At 37.7% G+C, this 20,653-nt stretch overlaps 1 protein-coding gene and 1 long non-coding RNA gene across 4 annotated transcripts in view; one reads left to right on the forward strand and one right to left on the reverse strand.

Annotated features, from left to right (window-relative positions):
* LOC129721233 (rootletin) overlaps positions 1-20,653 on the forward strand; it is a 126,690-nt gene that overhangs the window by 81,541 nt on the left and 24,496 nt on the right. The window lies entirely within an intron of this gene.
* Positions 419-6,551, reverse strand: LOC129721606 (uncharacterized). Its single transcript, XR_008727440.1, has 2 exons — positions 6,357-6,551; positions 419-706 (listed from the first exon to the last, which is right to left on the reverse strand). It is a non-coding gene; the product is annotated as an uncharacterized LOC129721606 (long non-coding RNA).

The raw sequence follows: 20,653 nt of genomic DNA on the forward strand, positions 1-20,653 counted from the left end.
TTATGAACTATTTCCATAGATTTCTTATAGTATGCAACTAGCATTGGCATTAGCACCCCATCTATGACCTAGTATGTGTGTGTTGGTTTTATGCATCCTACTGTATCTTCTTTAGCTTCACCATGTGCATAAAAATGGAAAATGCATCACATGCAGAAAAACGACAAAAAGCACATACAGATCCGAACTTCCGACAACCGGCTTATGAAGCCAGCACCGTACCTCAGATCTGGTCAATGTGTATTTAACACGCTCATAAACACCTAATAAGAGGAAGAGAGGTAGGTAGAAAAATACCATAGTGGAATAAACTAAAAATATAGGCTATGATTTATGTTACTTCACATATAGAGTAAGTTTTTTTTTATAACTCTAATATTTATTTAGGCCCAACCGCGAAGCATAACGGGGCCGAATGTCTTTTGGAGTAGGGAAAAGCCAGCTTGAGTAGAGCCTGTATCCCGACTGCTCCTCCTCAAACAGGCATAAAAACCCTCTCATCTTTTCTCTTTTATAAATACAATTTAAAAATACATGTCATTTAAACCTACGGCTAACAATAACATTATTTTTCTCTGTATGGGTAAATATCAATTCTTAATACTATTCGTTGAGGTGTGATGGTTCCTTATCTCTTAGAAATCAAAACTTATACCTAAGTTTGGTGGATCACGTCTCTCAGAAAGAAGCGATGATTCATGTGTCTCTAAAAAGATCAATAAAAGAAAAAAAAAAGGAACAGAATTAGTGTGAAACTTTTTTATGGAGGTTGTGTTGGAAAAATAAAAAGAAGAAGCAAGGAGATAATCAAATTCGATACTTGATATCTCTTAAAAAGTCATAAATAGGTATTACAAGCGCTGGGTTGCGGCTAGCAAGCGCATCCCGTACTTGCATTGTAAATGTCACTTTCTGTTTTCGGAGAGAATCAATAAGCTTGGTCCTTGCTCTGTGGTACTAAGGGCATACGAAGACTATATGATCTATATCTTCGTACCCTCCACATTCGCACAGATTACTATCGACTAAGTTTATTCGATAAAGGTGTGCGTTTGCAACATAGTGATTGAACATTAGGCGCGAAATAACTCGAATGAAATCTCGAGTTAGATCTAACCCTTTGAACCAAGCTTTTGTAGACACTTTGGGCGAAATCGAATGCATCCATCGCCCAAGATCGTCTTTATCCCATTTTTCCTGCCAGTTTGCTAGGGCCAGTTGTCGAGGCAGGTGAAAATACTCGGTATAGGTGATCGGTCTATCAAATATATCTCCTTCTATGGCACCCCTTTTCGCTAATAAATCAGCTTCTTCATTGCCTGGGATTGAGCAATGAGAGGGGACCCACACAAAGCAGATAATGAAAGACCGATCAACCAGCACTTCTAATATCCGTCTAATTTCCGGAAGGAAATAGGACGGGTGCATGACCGGTTTAATCAATCGGAGAGCTTCGATAGAACTGAGGCTGTCCGAGAAGATGAAATAATTACCTGGTGTCTTGAGCTCGATAATTCGCAGCGAATTGTGTATGGCAGCTAATTCAGCTACGTATATGGAGCAAGGCTGTGCCAGTTTGCGGGATATGTGATGATCTGTGTTAAAAATGCCATATCCGGATTGTCCATCCATCACAGATCCGTCCGTGAAAAAGGGGTTCTGTTCTGGGAGATGGCCGAATTTTGCCGAAAATATTGATGGCACAACTGTTGGTTTGATGTGCTCGGGGATTCCCTGGATTTCTTGTTTCATCGTCAAATCAAAAATCAAATATAACAGAAGAATTGTTGAGCGATGGTGAAATCTCACGGTATGGAGCAACATCCGTAGGGTTTATCTCCATAGTCAAAAACTGCTGGTATACTGACATACAGGGTTTTTGAACAACTTCCAAACACCTCTCATAGTTCTCGATTATCATTGGGTTTGCTATCTCCGATCTGATGAGGAAACGAAGAGCCAACTCGAATAGCCTCTCTTTGAGTGGTAGTACTCCCGCAATGACCTCTAGAGACATGGTATGTGTCGATTGCATGCAGCCTAGAGCGATACGCAAACAACGGTATTGTATCCTCTCTAGCTTCAGCATGTGTGAGGCTGCGACACCTCTGAAGCATATGCTGCCGTATTCTATTACGGGCAGAATCGTGGTTTGCTAGAGTCGTATCAAATCCTCTGGATGCGCTCCCCATGATGTTCCTGTTACCATCCGAAGAAAATTAATTCTCGGTTGGCATCTTTGCTTCAGGTAATTGACATGTTTTTCCCATGTGCACTTAGAGTCATACCATACTCCTAGATACTTGAAGCTAGGTGACTGAGTGATGGGTATTCCGGACAGAACTAGCTCGAAGCGAGGTGGTGGTCGCTTTTTCGAAAAAACTACCATCTCCGTTTTTTCAAGCGAGAACTCGATTCCAAGACAACTGGCCCAACCGGTCAGATTATCTAGCGTATTTTGCAGGCTGTTTTTCATGTCTACAGCTAGAGTCGCCGTGACTGATACAACGCAGTCGTCAGCTAACTGGCGCATTGTACAGCCGTCCGTCAAGCATGTGTCGATGTCACTGATGTAGAAGTTGTACAACAGTGGACTCAGACAAGAGCCTTGGGGGAGACCCATGTAGCTTGTTCGTGTTATTGTTGAAGAACCGTGGTTGAAAAGTAAATGCTTTTCAGACAGCAGGTTGGTCAAAAAGTTTGTCAATACAGGGGAGAATCCTCTTTGATGCAGTTTCTCGGAAAGAATTTCGATTGAAACTGAATCAAATGCGCCTGTGATATCCAGGAAAACCGAGGTCATTTGTTGTTTGCTGCCAAGAGCCATTTCCGCTTCTGTGGCTAGCAATGCCAGGCAATCGTTAGGGCCCTTGCCCCTACGAAAGCCGAACTGGGTCTCTGATAGTTGGTTAGTTGTTTCTGCCCAGTTGTCAAGTCTACGCAGGATCATTTTTTCAAGCAATTTGCGTATGCATGACAGCATCGCAATCGGCCTGTACGAGCGGTGATCTGCGGCAGGTTTGTCTGGCTTTTTGATTGCGATAATCTTAACCTGTCTCCAAGCTTCCGGAATCATATTGTTCCTGATTAGCTTATTAAACAGTTTAAGAAATCGTAGCTTGGCCGAGTCCGGCAGGTTTTTCATCAAATTAAATTTGATCCTGTCCGGTCCTGGAGCGTTATTCTTGCAAGACGCGAGGGCAATTGAAAACTCCAACATGGTAAATTCTGGTTCTTCAATAGCCGTTGTATCGCTGAATTTTTGCTGTGATGGGACAGCGTCTGGGCATACCTTTTTCGCGAAATCATAGATCCAACGTTCAGAGTATTCATTAGCCTCATTACTGTCGGACCTATTGCGCATTTTTCGAGCCGTATTGCAGAGATAGCTCATAGAAGCATCTCGGGGTGTCGAGCTTATGAAATTTTGCCAGTATGATCTTTTTTTCAGTTTGTGTAGCTTAGACTGTTTTATTTCCAGCTCCCTAAACTGATCATAAAGCTCAATTGAACCACCATCCCTGAATGCTATGTATGATGCTTTTGGAGTTTTTTTCATCTCGGTGCATTCTTTGTCCCACCATTGCTTGTTGGGACGAATTTTCAACTTGTTCTCAGGGGCAGGCCTCTTCTGAGATTGTAACGCGTTATCTAGCACTAATGTTGCAAGGAAGTTGTATTCGTCGGATGGAGAAAGCTCATCCGTTGTTTCGAGACCCTGGGATATTGTGTTCGAGAATTTTTCCCAATCAATATTCCGGGTGAGATCATACTCTACTTCGACTGTGGTAGCAGAATGGAGCCTGCTCTTAATCGAAATACTGATTGGCAAATGGTCGCTACCGTGGGGATCTTGAATAATCTCCCATTTGCAGTCCAAAGCCATTGAGGAGAAACACATCGACAAGTCTAATGTGCTCTCTCGTATTGGAGGCCTTGCAATTCTCGTAGCTAACCCAGGTATGTTCAATAGGGTCATATCGAAGTCATCGAGAAAGCTTTCAATAAGAAGAGCGCGGCTATCATCCCTGGGTGCGCCCCACGCCGTACCGTGAGAGTTGAAATCTCCCAGGATGAGGCTTGGAGACGGAAGCAGTTCCGTTATTTGTGACAGCTGCAACCGGTTAATAACCGCTCTAGGCGGAATGTAGACTGATGCGACAGTGAGGCCCTCCCCAGCAATTGTTATATGGCAAGCAACAATTTCTATTGCATCAATTGCTGGGAGAGGAATTCGGAAGAATGGGTAGCATTTTTTGATACCAAGGAGCACTCCGCCATAAGAGTTTCCTCGGTCTAAACGGATGACATTGAAGTCTTGAACGGTTAGTGTCGTATCAGTTGACAACCATGTTTCAGATAGCGCGAAAATATCGCATTTGCTATCGTGAAGCAGGAGTTTAAATTTATCTAATTTGGGGATCAAGCTTCTACAGTTCCATTGTATGATCCTTGTTGTCGATTCGATCAGTGGTCGGTATTTCAGATTCCGATGACTGTTTTTTGGCGGAAGCAGATTTCTTTCCCGGTAGTTTAGGGAACTCTTTATCAAAAGTGTTGCCCTCAGGATTAAGTTTGAATCCTGGAGGTGACGTCTTAGCAATATTTTGCTTAGAAGGTTGACCTCTTGGGGTGTCTGTATTCGTTTTCTTCTGCTCCTTTCTAGGAAGCTTGGGGGAAGATACGCTTGGTCGTTTACGCACGGCTCCACTTGACGGAAGAGGTTGATATACCTCTTCATCATCATTGGGATCGTCATGTTCCAAGCTGGAATATGGGTTTTCCTGTTGCTGTAAGGCAGTCTTTAGCATCTGTGCAAATGACTGCTTACAGCGTTGTTTTGTCGATTTCTTTAACGCTTCTGAGCGTATTTTATATTTCGGACACGTTCGACTTCATGTGGATCACCACCACAAAGACAGCATTTTGTCTCTTGATCGCCGCAAGCGTGGTTAATTTCGGAGATTTCACCACACTTGGAGCATTTGGATTTTTTGTTGCAGTAGGTCTTCGTGTACCCTAGCTGCAAACAGTTCGTACACGTCATGACTTTCGGAAAGAAAAGTCTCACGGGTAGTCGGAGCTTGTGAAGCTCGACAAAATCCGGGAGTACTTTTCCCTCAAAAGTCACTCTGAATGAGTCATTTGGGGAATACTTGCCCGTATTATCCTTGGAATACATTCTCCTGCACTCAAGGATCTTGATTTCAGGAAGGGATGGATTTTTAAAGCATCCAACACCTTTCATGATATCCTCTTCGGTGAGGTCAGCCTCGGTGATAACACCCTCTGTTTCAACTACGCGTGCCGGTATATAAACGCGGTACTCGATATTGAAATTTGGATCCTGGACGACAGCATTTGCCTGACGGGGATCCGAGAATGTTGCCTTGAGTCTATCTGCTTTGACCCTGTGAACCTCGGTCAAGCTTGAGTACTTTTCTTTTAGAGTTTTGCATATCTGTAAAACTCTAAGAGGCTTATTTTTGGGTCGGAAATACACGACCCAACGTAGACCAGGTTGATTCAGCTGGTACATTTTAACCCGAGTTGCCCCGTCATTAGTGGGTGGGGCAATTGGGGAAGTTTTACGGGGTCTTTTACGCTTTTTAACTACGTCAAAAAAAGCGTTGTTTTCGTTATTTGGGATGTCAGAGAAATCCATCCCGGACTCGTCACCTTCTGAGCAAGATGAGAGGTCCGGTGGAATAGGCAATCCACCCACCGCCATAGCGGTTGTGAACTATATGCCGCTAATAGCTAATATATGAAATATATAGAGAAATACTTATATATTTAATGCTAAAAAGAATGACTATATATAAGAAAGGAATGAAAATGTGAAATCAAAATATATATATATATATATATATATATATATATATATATATATATATATATATATATATATATATATATATATATATATATATATATATATATATATATATATATATATATATATATATATATATATATATATATATATATATATATATATATATATATATATATATATATATATATATATATATATATATATATATATATATATATATATATATATATATATATATATATATATATATATATATATATTTGTATATATGGAAATAAAAAATGTAAAAAAGTAAGGGTTGTGTCACTTATCTTATGAATCAGCAGCACTGCTTGCGCTATCTCTTCAACTGCAGAGCGGCGATGCCGTACGCTTTCCCCCCGTCGGGGTTCCACAGCATACACGCCAACTAACCACTACCACAGCTCCGTATTCCTCTGCTGCGGGAATCGACCTTCGCTGATGCTGGACCAGCACGACACCTTTCAGCACTCGGGCCAAAACAAGCACGACTCACCACCTTCACACGCGAACGCCGCAATCGCGCCGATTAGCACCACTACCACTGGCGCTGTTCGGCTGTCGGGGCTCCCCCACCAAAAACGACGCGTATTCGCACACCAAACAACACCACTGCGCACGCGAACGCTAAAAAAAAAGAGCGGTAAATTATTTTTCGGTAATCCACAGAGCACTCTAGAAAAACAACTTTCCTGCTCGGCTGCCGAAAAGACTATGATCGAGGTGGAGTTGGTATTGGGTATTATTTTCGACACCCCAATTTTATTGCAGTTTATTTCGAGCAAACATTGACTCGAAAGTTAATGTCAGATTTGTCTAGGGGCTGGACAACTTTATTTTCATGAAAAATATTTGGTAATATTATACGATATCGGTTGTTAATTTTGATATTTATCGTTTATCCGACACAATGACATCATACCGACACCTAATAATGCAACGATAAATTCTTTGTAATATCTAATATTTAAAATACTCCGTCAATAGTGTCTTGCCCCTAGAGATTGGTATTTTTTATGTTTTCAATAAAATTTGTCCTTAAAACAAAATATTAATCTTTGAATGTTTTTCTACGATTCTTTCAGTTATAAAAATGGTTTTAGGAATATTCAAAGACGTAAACAATGAGATATGAGTATTGGGCTTACATTAAATGAAACAAAGTTAGTTATTTTCTGATACAAAAGAATTTTTTTTTCGTGGTTTCGTTAACATTTCAAGATAAAGCGGGAAGCACTCAAACCTATTTGAAATACAATATTTCCCTCCAAACTGCACTAATACAATTTCAGCTCCGTTAAAGTTAGCCCCTACTTTGAATATATTCGTTAGTGGATCCTACCAAATTAATTTTTTTCCGCTTCACAGATTTTAGTGAAATTATTTATGTCAACAAACTTAGGTACAAACGAACGTCTTCAACTTATCGACCATTTTTTATCACTTTCGAGCTAAAACATGCTCGATCAAACCATTACGTAATGCCTGTTTTGCTCGAAGATCATCTGCATTAATACGCCATCTTCTCGTTTCGAGCTCGAATCGAAATCGGCAATGTCAAATGTGGTCAAAACGAACAAAAATCACTCGAAACGAAATGCGCAATGCCACCCCAGATTCCAAAAAAGTGAAAGTGTTGTCAGATAGATTATTTTTGTATTTAAAAACTAAATTTGCATTTTTCGGCAAATGTAACCAATTTTATCTTAAATTTGATAGTTTCATCATATTGCTCGGAAAATTTCTTACCGTACTTACCTTACCAAATAAGCCGAAGCCGTTGTGTGGCCTTGCTATACGTAAGAGTAGTCTCCATTCAACTCGGTCCATGACTGCAGCTCTCCAGCTCTGCAGTCTGCGTAGGGTTTGCAGGTCGTCTTCCACCTGATCGATCCACCTTGCCCGCTGAGCACCTCTCCGTCTTCTCCCTGACGGATTGGATTCAAGAACCATCTTTACCGGGCTGTCGTACATCCTTACAATATGCCCAGCCCACCGCAATCTGCCAATCTTAGCAGTGCACAGTGGGTGGGACGAAATCAAAAATAGTACAGGTATGTTCCGTTTTTGGCAACACGCTCCACGATTTTCAGTTGCCAAAAATGGAACAGTATCAAAAACGAAACATTTTTTTTCTGAGAATTTTTTGCTTTTTTATCATTTTCGAATTTGGTAAACCAACATTTAAATATTAGTTTGACATTACATTCACCCTAAAGTGTCTTTAATTTTGTCTGACGAGTGAAAATGCAACTGATCACTTAAGGCGCAACGAAGGATTAGTCCCATATATTCTTCTTCTTCTTGTCCTATTGCTGATGAGTCATTAGGTATAATTGAGTGAAGTGCTCAATTACGTTTGAGAGAGGTAGCTTTGTGTAAAAAGTTTTGTTATTATTTAATCTCTTCAAGTAATTTATAACCAAATGAATTAAACAGAATGTTCCACGGAACAGTGTTCAAAATATGTAAAAAGACAACAACGTGGAAAAACAGTGCTGTTGTTCTGTTAAAATTTATTAAAATTCGCTCAAAAAGCCATCATTGATAATTTGTTATAAAATTATGAGTAAAGCTAGTCGATTATCTTTATCTTAAGAAATATTATTCACCAAATAAAATGTGAAGAATTATTTTTTTGTTTTTTCGTGACGATACGCTCCATTTCGCAGCAATGTTGTTTTTTTGAAATTGTGGAAATTTAGTTGTAACAAACATTTTATAGCTTACCTTTTCAATGAAAAATATTTCGAAAAACAGTACTTTCTTTGTCTTGGTCTACATTTTGTTGAGTAAACTATGTTTCTAAAGTTGGAGACAAAACTTTCTTTACTCATATAAACAAGAAGAAAACATGGGAATTTTCTTTTTTTTTTTAAAAAATTCGTGCGTTTGCTTCATAGTGGTTTTTTCGAAGTCCGTCTAAACATTAATTTGGGCACTAGAGGGTTAAGAGTGTGAATTGTCTATCTGAAAAACTAGTGTCTAAAAAAATCTGAGATGACTTTTTTTCAAATCGTTGTTTGGTTTTTCATTATTAAGATACAGTGACGAACAAAACAATAAGACCACTTTAAATACTAAATTCAAATACCTCCCTTTAACCAAATATCTTAAATACCAATATAGTTCACTTACGTGAAATTATGAAGACAAATTGAAAATGACAGAAGCGTTAGTCACCTTTTCGACCGCTAGGTGCGCCACTTCTGATTTTGTTCTACACGACATGCGAAAAAGAGTAACTTTTGACAATAATATTACCCTAATGGGTACACTGAAAAATATGCACATTTTATTGTGAAGTGGACTCGGCAGAATATTTTATAATAATAAAGTTCGCCTATGTATGAGGCAATCCATGGGTGGTGTTCCACGGTTTGTACGTTTGTCGACCTCCGACAATATTTTGAGTTGTAAAATGGCGACTTCCGGTGACTGGAAAACTGCTGAAAATGACCAAATACCACCTAATATGGGTGTTTTTTTTTTCAACCAGAATGACGCTCAGAGGCCAGAAATTGTCTCCAAATGCCAGTATGAAATCCAAGATGGCGACTTCCGGTTTCTGAAAAACAGCGGCGAATGACCAAATATGGGTATTTCCGCGATTTTTATGATGCACTGAAGCCACAAATCGACCTCGGACAACATTTTGAGTTGTAAAATGGCGACTTTTGGTGACTGGAAAACTGCCGAAAATGACCCAAAAACAACCAAATATGGGTGTTTCTTTAACCAGAATGATGCTCAGAGGCCAGAAATTGTCTCCAAATGCCGTTTTGAAATCCAATATGGCGACTTCCGGCTCCTAAACAACAGTGGCAAAAGACCAAATAACACTCATTATGTGTATTTCCGGGATAACAATGCACTGAAGCTACAAATCGACTTCAGACAACATTATGAATTGTAAAACGACGACTTCCGGTGTCTTGAAAATAGCCTAAAGGGACCAAACACCACCCAATATGAGAGTTTCTTTAACCAGAATGATGCATGGAGCTAAAAATTGACCTCAGACACCATTTTGAATTGTAAGATGGCAACTTCTGGGAAACAGCCGAATACTACTGCATATGAATATTTCCGTAATCGAAATAATGTATAGAAGCCAAGCATTGACCCTGGACACCATCTTGAATTCGAAGATGACCACTTTCAGTTTCTGGAAAACAACGAAAATAACTGAATACCTCCCAATATGAGTGTTTCTGGAATAGAGGTGATGTACTGAAAGCGAAAGTCGAGGTTGTTGTCATTCCGATAAAACCGCAAGAAATCAATGAATTTGAAATGTTGAAAATTATTAAATTAAACACAAAAATAGGCGGGACGAAGTTTGCCGGGTCAGCTAGTAAATACATAAATATGCTGGTTAAAGCAAAGCTGCAAGTGATGAATACGAAGATTAGAACTCGAGAGCAAAAAATTTCAGCAAAAAATCCTGAAATCGACTTTATAAAAAAAACTAACTTTTTTATTCGCAGAAATAAATGTATACATTCATCGGCACAGTTGTAGATCAACTAATTTTAAGCAACTTTCGGTATTTCTTCACAATATTTATACAATATTTGTTCTTTCAAATGATACCAAAAAATATTATTTATGTTTGCCCTAAACGGAGACATCAATATTTTAAAAGGGCCTATTTTTAAAATAGAAATAGTGGAAACTCTTCATCTGTACAATATATCGACAATGTTTTTTCATCAAAATTGGCGTATTTTTGATTAAAGTTACCGAAGAAAACTTTGTTTTTAAATTTGAATTGAAAAAATAGAGCAAAAAGACTGTTTTTGGAAACCAAATTTAATGTCTACAAAAAGGTTTTTTACAAAGTTACTTAGAATTAGTTGATCTACAAGTTTGCCAATGAATGTTTACAATTATTTATGCAAATAAAAACAAGTTAGTTTGTTTTTATTTCGTTGATTTTAGGACCACCCTAATTTTCATTTGCACATAAATAGAGGACTATGTATAAGAAACAACTTTTTACAAAAACTATGTCTTTAAACCGCAAACCAAAATCACAACGAAAAGCTCATGTCCGTCTAAATTGCCTTACTGTACCACTGTGCAATGAGTTTAGTTACCTTTTTCACCACAAGAGGGGGTGTTCCCTGTCTGTCTTCACGGAAATACATGGGAAATTCGAGAGTGAACTATATTGTTATTTTAAGATATTTGCTTTAACTGCCATTTCAAAAGCAGCAAAGCGCCACTACATGTCAAACACTGGTACTAGTTTGACGTTTTCATATACCGCTTCATCGACATAAGAGATTGTGTTATAGACTCCAGTAATAAACAATAGTCTAGCATGTTAAAAACCCGTTGGACATAAAAATAGGACCACAATTTCAAATTCCAGTTTATGAAATAAATTTTTAGAGTTTAGTTGCATAATTCTATTTATTCTCATAGGTAAGTAGCTAAGATATATAAAAGAGGGTTTAGTTATCTTTTTTTTTTATTTTTACCTAAAGTCCGATAGAAAATAACCGAGAAATATGGGTCGAGCAGACATTGTACGGAAGCTGAAAGAAACGTAATCGTAAGACTAAACAAACAAGGCTATTCGCAGCGAGACATTGCTAATGCCATTGGAAAATCGAAAACTATGGTTTTCAATGCTTTAAAAACGCCAAAGCAGCGATTGCCGACCGGAAGACGACGAAAAACAACTAGCAGTGAGGATATCCAAATCAAACGGCTTTCGAATGTCGATCCTTTCAAATCAGCAGCAAGCATAAAACAGGAGTTGGGTTTGTCAGTCAGCTCGAGAACCGTTCGCCGAAAACTTGTTTAGCAAGATCTTGTCGGACGAAGCCCCCGAGAAGTACCATTGCTTAACAAAAGACATCTCCAAAACCGGCTGAAGTTTGCCAGGGACCATTTGGATTGGGTCGGACCCGAAAATGGCAAAAAGTGGAGAAACACACTCTGGTCCGACGAATCCAAGATAAATTTGGTCGGATCTGATGGAAAGAGATGGGTCAGACGTCCAACCGATGCTGCATACAAGCCTCAGTACACCACTAAAACATTCAAGCATGGAGGTGGAAACATAATGGTTTGGGGATGCTTCTCGTGGTATGGGGTTGGTCCTATATTTTGGATTAAGCAAAAAATGGACCAATATCTGTACGCAGAGATATTAGAGATAGGGTGGTTTACCGGTTAAACAAAAACCGGTAAAACCGATATCTTTTCAATACCGAAATACCGGTATTGGAGAGGCGAAAAAACCGGTATTTTCGGTATTTTTCTTAAAATTGAAAAAAAAAAGCTTGTCACAATTTTCATAAATCATTGTAGGGCTAATGAATGCTACCAACTTAGGTAGGCGTTAAAAATCATATAACGGTGTATATAATAAATACATTCACACAAAAGCAACATTGAACATAAATTTATTTTCTAAGTAAAACAGCTAATCTCTATACATACTCATACTTACAGGGGCAACTAGTAAGTTTCGAATCTGCTAGTCAACTACAAATTCTGGGAATCATAGTTTGAGGCAGCAATCACAATCATGGTCGCGAAAAAACGCAAGTCATTATTCGTTTTGTGCTATTTCAAGGTAAAACTAAGAAAATAAGATAAAAATATAAATTTGGATTAGGAGTTTATTTTTTGTTTGGCATCTCCGTGTGCATTGCACAGGTTGAACCTAGTTATGGACAAGTTGCTCCTGATACAAAGTGTTTACAGGATGAAATAATCAATCAATGAAGAATTTCATCCTAAAAAATACTGTCCCTTAAAAAATAACAATTAAATAGCTATAGCATGGTCAAAGCTTCGTCGCCCATACCGCAGTGGATTTTATTAGCCATATTTCTAGCTGAGAAAAATGTTTTCTCAGGTTCAACTGAATTTGGACGAACTGTTCAAACAGACAGATCCGAATAGAGAAGTATTTACCTTCGGTTCCTTTAGATTCTTGTCTGATCATCATTTTATTATTTTCTTCATTCATTTACTCTTCTCAACAGTTTCAGTTTCTCTAAGAATTTTGAAGTTATTCACTAGCTTAAAACTATGTTTGGCGATGTGAAAGAAAATTGAAATAAAAATCTGCATGTTTTTTTTTTGTTCCTATGAGTTTCGAAATTAGGTTCTTCGTAATCATATCACACGATTCATTCATTGAAATTTTCCAAACACTGTTAAATGTATCTGGATCGTATACCATAAGAGATCAAAACAATGGTCGCAGTGCACATAGGAGTATTTCAGTCAAAAAGCTGGCCAAAATACAAAAAAAAAATAATTTAAGTGTTCCACGTGCTATTGATCCTTTTTGCATTCTCTGATACTTACTACATTGTATGCAGCCCATCTTGAAATTTTCTGAATTGTTTACAAACGACAGTAACTATCATAACCTTGGTATTAGTTAGAGCCCTTGAATAAGCCACAAAATGTTTTACGAAAAATATAAACTTCTACTAATGTTATTATAAATTTAAAGTGATTCTTGAGCGTCAACGGAGGCGCTTTAGTTCAAATAAAATCGACAGTTTCGAAATATGACAAAATTGGTATAGCTTAATCATGAAATTGTAATGTTGATCGGAAGCTTCACATTCATGTCGGCCAAGGAAAGGATTGATTGCAGTGATCGAAGCAAGAGACGCAAAACGCAAATGTTAAGAGAAAATGTACCATTGGATGAGTTGAGTTACGCAGTTAACATGACTCAATGATCTACTGGAAGCACTGTGGTTTCCAAAATATTCACATTCTTTTGAAGCGAGTGATTTGAAAAACGCTTTAAAAGTAGCAGAATCAATTATTGGCAAAAAAGTATTCACCAGAACAAGCTCTTACTATATTTGTACTTTTTTCGAATTTCAGAGTGATGGTGATCTAACTTGACGAAAACTTGTTAATAATAAGTTTTTATGTCTAAATATAAAGTTTAATAGAGATAAAACCACTTTAAAACACATTAGAAATGTAGATGATAAACAATGTAAATGATAAACATTTTAAAAGATCCTATCTGCTTTCATCGTTTTTCCGAAACGTCTTTTCATTTTGCAATTGTTTAGCTTAAGTAACTCTCCCAAGCGTGTTTTTTTGTTCAGATGCTAGAGTAATCCCTCCGCTATCAACTTGTGCAAATAACGTGTCAAAAAAGATGTTTAATAAGTTGCGGTGATTGAATGAAAGTGACCGATCGAAAAATCGATCAAAGCAGATAGACCTTTTGAAATGTTTCTCTAGATTTGCTATCTGAAAACTCATTAAAAAAATTTTGGCCAAGTTTTTGTTCTACGTACTCCTATGTGCAATGGTCTAAATCTTACAAAAAAAATAAGGATCGTAATAAAGCATAGGTACTCATAAATGCAAAACCATAGTTATGCAGTGACACGTCCATAGATGCAACCTGAGACGCTGAGCAAAAAATAAATTCAAAATCAAAATTAATGTAAATTTTTTAGTTTTATTTTAAATAGTACAGTGAGAATAACTTGCGATTTTTGCGGACATGATTGTCATCACTTCCCCAAACTATGGTTTGCAGACTTTTGTAGTTGATCAAGTAGGTTAAAAGAACACGAGTCGCCCTGGTTTGCATAAATCCGAAAAAAATGAAAATACCGGTTTTTTACCGGTTTTACCGGTTTTTATTTTTATGAATACCGAAATACCGGTTTTTCGAAAAGTCGGTAATACCGACCACCCTAATTAGAGACTATCAAGCTCCCCTATGCAGAGTGGGACATGCCACTTAAATGGACTTTTATGCAAGACAACGATCCGAAACACACTGCAAAAGAAGTGGTTTTGTGATATTTCTATGGTAGTTTGACACTTACACTAGAAGGGAGGGCTTCCATACGAACGAAACACAAATATCTGTATAACTCAGGATTTAATCAAGCAAATGAAACCAAACTTTGGCGTGTGGTGGTTTACGGAAGCAAGAAATATTTCTGTAGTAGTTTGATACTGTTCCCTCCTGTAGAAAAGAGGGTTCCCATACATATGAAACATAAAATTTGGCATATCTCGAGTACTTATCAAGTAAAGGGAACAAAATTTGGCATGTGGATGTTTTTGGGAACGAGTTATATGTATTTCTATGATAATATGACACCTTTCCCTACTCTGGAAGATGGGTTTCTACAAATTTCTGCATAAATTAAGAACTAATCAAGCAAATGGAACCCAATTTAGCATGTGGAGGTTTTTAGAGGCAAGAAATGTGTAATGGTGCTTCGACACTCCTCTTTATTTTGTAAGAAGAGGGGGGTGCTATGCTAATTTCTGCACAACTCGAGAAATAAGCATGCAAATGGAACCAAAATAGGATAGTAAGCATTTAAGAGTACAAAAAACGTTTCAATGATGGCTTGATACCCGTTTCGACTTAAGAGGGGAGGTGGTCCCACATAAATGAAACACATATTTCAACCTGCTTTGTCGCAAAAACTGCTTTTTCGCAAATTTTGATATCCAAGATAACGGCTTCCGGTTTCCTGGAAATGACCAAATACCAGTCAGTATTTGTATTTCCGGAATTAGAAAGATGCCTAGAGGCCAATTGGCCCCACATCCCATTTTGAATTCTAAGATGGCGCCATTCGCTCTTTCGAAAGCAGCCCAAAACATTCGACAACAGGTCGGACTCGATTATCTGGAACACCAAAAAAAAAATCATTCCGGATAATCGAGTTTTCCGGAAAACCGAATCACAGAAAAATCACTCGAAATTGCAATTACCGAACATAAAATAAATATTTCCTTTTGTTATTTTACTTGTATGATGCAGTGGCGTAACCTGAAATCATTTCTGAGACGCAAAGGAGTAAAATTCTGAGAAGCAAAAAAAAAATTGAACATTGATTAGGGTGTTGTATCATAATAGGACCAGTCAGAAAATGTACCATGATCGGACCATTTTTTTATATGCGAGATTTCTTAACTCTAGAACAAAAAAATGTGTCAGATATGTAGCTGCATCATCGAATAACTTCTTCTGATGATGTTCAGAAGGTTTCATCCAGATTGCTTAAGTATTACTACTTTTAAAAATGTTTTGAAAAATGAACTATTTTCGAGCACAAATTGCCCTTACAATTGTTATCAAGGCTTGTTTTCAAGCAGTGATTTAAGAATCAAATATTTAAATATTGCAGCATATTTTCCAGAAATATGTTTCTGCAACATCTCAATCCAATGTAGGAACACTTTTTATATGAAATATTTGCTTTAAAGTTGGAATTATTGGTGAAACGCGAAGGCCTGTTTTGTATCATGATCGGACCAGCCTACTTCTGAGACATCACCGTTTCACTTTGCTTATGCTTGATATACCCAATGAAGGATTTCACGTTTATTGGAACAGAATGTGAATGATGAAGCTTATTTTCTATAGAATGAAACCTCACAAAAACGACGTAAGGTTTACACTACACTACACTACACTAAACTACACTTCAATGCAAACAGCTCTTGAAGTATAATAGGGGAAAATATAACTCAGTGTCAACTTAATTTAAGAAGCACTTTTTTCCGCAAAGTTTCGACCAGTTTACGAGAGAATCATATATTAAAATATATGAAAGTTTATATTTGTGAATAATTGGTTGTCATAGCTTTCATCGAGGCATCTGTCTCAGCTTTATAAAAACGTTCGGAAATACCAAATACAATGACGAATATGACTAAGGATTCTACGAAAAGATTTATGACATAGCACCGATAACTTTCTTTAATTAACCTTAAACTGTAATTGAACTTTTAAGCAGTATGAAATACTAGCTTTTATTCTTTTAACAACTTTATCAAATAGATACGATAGCGACTAACAAATTAGTTTGAAAAAATAACAGATATTGCATTCGGGAGAGATAGCCAATCTCACTTAATTGAAATCACATAGTTAGTAGCGCTTTCGCGAGATATTTTAACAAGCAGTTGAAATGTTAGGAAAATATAACGTTTTTAAGTGAACGGTTGGTTTAAAATTAGAGGAAAAATGGAACAAAGTAAAGCTTCTGAGCTTTAACGGAATGGACACCAATTATTTTTCATTAAATACATACATGTCAGCAACATACACTATTCTAACAATTTAGTGAGAAAGTTTGACTCGAGTTAGTAAAATGTTAATAAAAGTTTTCGCGATCATTGGTGCTTATAACGGGAGAGTTTACGGTGAAATCAGAGTGAAATGAACACAATCCTATTACGGGACTCACGTAGGTTAACAAAATGTCGCAAAGTGACAACTGCTGTAAAATCTGGGTTATTATGAGTTTCATATCACTGAAATGAAAATGGGAATAGTGGCGTTTTGCGTTGATCTTTTTCACGGCCATTTTGAATATTCGAAGTGATTTCAAGAAGATGAGAAAGGTTTAAAAACCGATTGATTTCTGATCTAATGATAATATATAGCAAATTTATTTTTCAGTAACGAAACTCTCTTTTAAACTAACAAAATTTTGCGGCTAATGGGACGTAAGAGAAAAAATTGATCTTTGAATTAAGTTGAGCGGTAGGGCTTAAAAGCTTCGTCTTCTCGAAACATGTCTTCATACAAAATTTCAGCTCAATCGAACTTCGGGAAGTGGTGCCTCAAAACGGCCAAAGTGTCACTTTTTTGACTGATGAAGTTCATGAACTGTTCGATAACGGATTTTTTCGTATGCCAAATGTCTTTGAAATGTATAAAACGTCGAGATCTGGTGTTATCTCGAATAAAAAAATCGGAAAAACTCCACTTTCTGAGACATAGAAATTTTTGTGCTGGGAAACTCATTTCACTTGTCTTATTCTCATTTTCACTTCACTGTCAATCGCACTTCACGGAGTTAGTTTTTGTCACCTCACTTTAGATGGAATCGGGAATAGGTCTCAAAAAATGAAGTGAGCGTGGTAGTGAAATATATATTTCACCGAGAAATAATTCCCGTAATAAGTAACATTGGCTAAATAGCGCACTGAATATGGGCTCTCACACTTCAGGCATAAAACTTAGAGCATTGCAATATTCGGCAAATTTGTAGTGCTACTTGGGGACTACAAGTTTGCCATACTTCGATTCTCAAAATTGTAATGGTGGAGTAAGCTATCGGTAACACGAAACGGCAACCGAAAAAACACCCAGAAATTGAATAGGCAAACTTGCCGTATTTGAAACTCAAATATAATTCATAACGTTTTCGAAATAATATGAAAAATTCTCGAAAATATTTTAAGAATCACGAACAAAATTGATAAAATCTAATTTATCAAGCCCAAACCAAACGCCATGCAAGTAAAGCGCAGCACGCGGAGCGGAAAATCGCTTAAAGTCTCAGAAGCACACTGGTCCGATTATGATACATTTTTTGGTCCGATCATGATTCACCCTGGTCCGATCATGGTACAAAATCTATGATCAGGAAAAACGATATAATTGAATGAATTTACGTCGGATTTGCTATAAATTATTATTTTTGTAAACTAGACAGATAGACTTTTCCGATAAATGTATTTTATTCAGGATTCCATGTAATATTGATGGTGAAAATGTGACATGAAAAGCGATGTACCATGAAAATAGTATAAATTGGTCGGATCATGATACATTACCCTATTTCCACTTAATTCGAACGTGTCCCAAACATGCCGGTAGTGACATAAATGGTAACAAATATACCAGAAGAGATGGTATAGGTAGAATTTCGGAATAAAAATTGAAAATAAACATAAAAAATCACAGGAGGGTTGTGTGCAAAGCCACGACCGCAAGGATGAAGTAGAATACTTTTACAAGAAAGAAAACCCGGCTGCTTGCGTGTCAGTCATTTTTTAATTTGTTGTTCAATTCAATATCGGATAAGATACCGATCACATCTTGGCGTTATCACTGACAGTGCGAATAAAGTATTTCTTGTGATTAAATAAACAGTGAAAAGCTGATTTAACACTCAAAACTAGACGGCTCATGTGTTGTCGAAATAAGTCAACTTTTCATTGAATGCATTTGCTAGTGCCCGCTATCGCACAGAGACTTCATTTCACTAAAGTGCCTCACTGGATCAGCTGCTATCGCTATCCATAGCCATGCCAATGTTTTGGCCGCTATACGCTGCTATTGGTATCCGCTGTCCCAGCTGCTATCGATGCTGAAATAGGCTGCAACTAGTGCACTATCCATTGCAATGCCACAGCTGTGGCCGCTATCTGCCTGGTATCCACTGCACTGGTACTGCTGCTGCTAAGGGAAGACTGCCGTTGTCGCTGTCTAGAACTATTATGAGTGGCTTCGACTGAAACAGGCTCTTAAATAGGGATGAAAAACCTATCGATAGTAGTAGGAAATTATCGATAACTATCGATAACCATTTTAGTCGATAATTCCCATTTCTACTCTTATGCAGACAAATAGCAAATTTTAAATGGCAAGGTCTATGATTCTGTCGACCGTGCTTGGGAAGCAATCATATTAACGACTAATCAGATCAGTCGAATTTTGCGCTCAAACAAGGATTGACCATTCTCAATAATATAATTGCTTGTCATCATTTGAACTTGATAATTTTTGAATTTAAATTATGCGAAAAATTATTTTTTATGCTGATAATGAGAGCTCTTCGGATGTTGTGCTGTGTAAATTGATTCAAGAGAAAATATTAACTCTTCAATTAGGTTTTTATTTCATCCTGAAAAGGACAATTTGTTGTTTAATTCAATGTTTGATAAGATGCCGATCACATCTTTGCGTTATCACTGACAGTGCGAATAAAGTATTCCTTGGGGGAAAATAAACACTGAAAAGTTTTCCAGAACGTTCATTTCATTGGATGCATTTGCTGGTGTGCCTGCTATCGCTCAGAGACAACATTTCACTAAAATGCCACACTGCATCAGCTGGCCCTGCTTATATTGATGATGAGACCAACGTCAACCGCTGCGCTATCCCCGTTGTCACAGTAGTGGACGCTTCCGTTGCCATAGGTATCCGCTGCCCTGCATCACCTGGTCCTGTTATCGATGCTGGCTGAGACGCGCTCCGCCGCTATCCGTTGCCATACCACAGCTGTGGCCGTTATCCGCTGCATTGCTACTGCTGCTGCTAAGGGAGGACTGCTCCTGTTGCAGTCTAGAATTATAAAGAGCGGCTTCGAGTGAAACGGGCTCTTATATAGGCCAAATTGCACATTTTAAATGGCAAGGTATATGATTCTGTCGAGCGTGCTTGGGAAGCAATCATATAACGACCAATCAGAGGCCGAATTTTTCGTTTTGACAAGGCTTGACTATTTTCAAGAGTACAATAGTTTGAATAATAACATTACAATTATCTGCATTTGGGAAGAATCTTAGAAGATTTTCCAATCTATTGCTGCCAGAACGAAGGAAATCCATCGAATACTAACCGATTTATTAGCATTTGAAATTGGACATATTTTTCACTTTTTTCGGTTTTAGATTTTCATTTTACATCCCTATGTAGCCAAACTTCCTGAGAAAAGTATTCTACTTCAAAAAAATAAAATAAAGGACAATCGAGTCTCCGGATAATCGAATTCGACCTGTACCACCAAATACGGGTATTTCGGTAATCGGGATGATGCACAACTTCTACCTTTTTCGCCACATCACGTATAGACTCCGAGCTTTTACGACCAAATATTTCGACCAATTTTCGGTAAATCCTGGAAAGAGTTCTCCTCACCAGTACAAACGGATCGCAGTACAAACAGCTTCGACGCTTACTCCTTCATCTTTTGCCAACTTTCTCAGCGACTTCTCCTGGACTCCTGGCAC

Source organism: Wyeomyia smithii, chromosome 1, assembly GCF_029784165.1.
Source record: "Wyeomyia smithii strain HCP4-BCI-WySm-NY-G18 chromosome 1, ASM2978416v1, whole genome shotgun sequence".
Classification (NCBI taxonomy): domain Eukaryota; kingdom Metazoa; phylum Arthropoda; class Insecta; order Diptera; family Culicidae; genus Wyeomyia; species Wyeomyia smithii.